The sequence below is a fragment of the Tamandua tetradactyla genome, chromosome 5 (genome assembly GCF_023851605.1).
Source record: "Tamandua tetradactyla isolate mTamTet1 chromosome 5, mTamTet1.pri, whole genome shotgun sequence".
NCBI lineage: Eukaryota > Metazoa > Chordata > Mammalia > Pilosa > Myrmecophagidae > Tamandua > Tamandua tetradactyla.
This window is the reverse complement of record NC_135331.1, coordinates 58198117-58199901: the sequence shown is the minus strand read 5'-3', so window position 1 is coordinate 58199901 and position 1785 is coordinate 58198117. Positions and strand designations below refer to the sequence as shown.

General features: G+C 41.7%; 1 pseudogene; it reads right to left on the bottom strand.

Annotated features, from left to right (window-relative positions):
• Positions 1 to 216: 216 nt before the first annotated feature.
• LOC143682456 (26S proteasome regulatory subunit 4 pseudogene) lies at positions 217 to 1531 on the bottom strand (annotated as a pseudogene).
• Between the last annotated feature and the right edge of the window lie 254 nt (positions 1532 to 1785).

Here is a 1785-nt window from a genome sequence, read left to right as displayed (position 1 = left end):
ACAGACAAATGCAGCCCAAAGGGCATCCTACACATCACACTCAAAAAGATACACAATGTTTTGTAATAAAAATCACTGTTCATTTCCCAGTGCCTGCCCATGCCCACACACACAAAAAAATCAACTGGAATGTGGATTCTCCTGGTCAACTTCCCCAAGCTTGTCTTCTGAAGGGTTGGAAAAAATGCCCAATCATTTTCTTGAATTGTGGTTCACTTAGACATAGAGCCCCTCAGGGATGCCTTCTTGTTTTTTATAAAGAAACTTTTCTTTAGATTTTTTTTGAAGTCTTCATTTATTACTTTCACTCTACATTCTCTCAAGGCCATCAGGCCAGCTTCTGTACAGATTGCCTTGACGTCAGCACCAGAGAGGTCATCTTTAGACATGATCATGTCCAAGGTTATGTTATTGGCCAATGTCATCCTGCTCATGTGAATCTGGAAGATGCGCTTTTTGGTCTTCTGTTTGGGCAGGGGGAACTCAATACTTCCATCAATTTGGCCGGTCTGATAAGACCTGGATCCAAAGTTTCTATTCAGTTTGTAGTCATGATAACTTTCATAATGCCCCTTGAATCAAATCCATCCAACTAGTTCTACAGATCCAACACAGTTTGCTGAATTTCTCTCTTGCCACCAGAATTTGAGTTACATCTTTTTGTCCCAATGGCATCAATTTTATCAATAAACACAATGATGGTGCATGTTCTTCAACAACTTGAAACAATGCCTGCACAAGTCTGGCCCATCTCTTAGGTACTTCTGAATAAGTTCAGAGCCAACCATTCCTAAGAAAGTAGCCAAGGCTTGGTTTTACTGCTTTAGCTAATGATATTTTACCATGCCAGATGGACCATAGAGAATGACCCCATGGGCAGCTTTATACCCATCTCTTCATAATATTTGGGATATGTAAGAGGAAGCTCTACAGTTTCCTTAATTTTCTGAATTTGGTTGTCCAATCCCACAATATCAGCATAGGTCTCCTGGGGGACCTTTTACACCTTCATCACCATGACTAGAGAATCTGTGTCATCCATCAGGTCCACTATCACCACATGCACCTTGTGGTTGAGCAAGACAGAGCAGCCTGGTTCCAGTATATCCTTGTCCACAAATGAAAGAATGCTGACATAGTCTTCTGAGCCCACTGATGTAGATATGATGGCATGACTATCATCCATGAGCTCTTCCAAGTTTCCTACTGACATTGGGGTCCTCCTCGGATCATTCAACTTTGATATTTCCTCCTTTTGCTTTTCTTCTAATGGTTTCATTTCTTCCTAATTTCTAATGAATTCTTCCTCCATGAGAAGATAAACTTTAATCCCCTCTAATGTCAATAATTTTAACTAGCACTGAGTGTGAGGCATCACTAGTGGCAATTTGCTGGCAGCATCTTGTCCATTTGGTTTTTTCTTCTTTTTCCCCACTCTGGTTGGATTAGGGGGTTCATATTTCTTTTTCTTGTCCTTGTCATCCTTTTTGCTACCTCCAGAAACATGCCCACCACTCTGACTTTGACCCATCCTGCTTCAGCTACTCAAGCTACTGCTACTCATCTTGAAGCTTCTTAACACATGTCAATGCCTAGGCTGGGCAGAATTGAGCAACTAACTGCTCAAACTTCGCTGCCTCTTTCTTATTATCTCCTCTCTCTTTTCTCTTTCCTTCTCCTTTTCTTCTCTCCTCCCCCAACCCCACAACTGCTCCATAGTCCACCTCTCTCTTTCTCTCATTCTCTCAATTTCTCTCCCCTCCCTCTCTCCATCTTCCTCTTTCT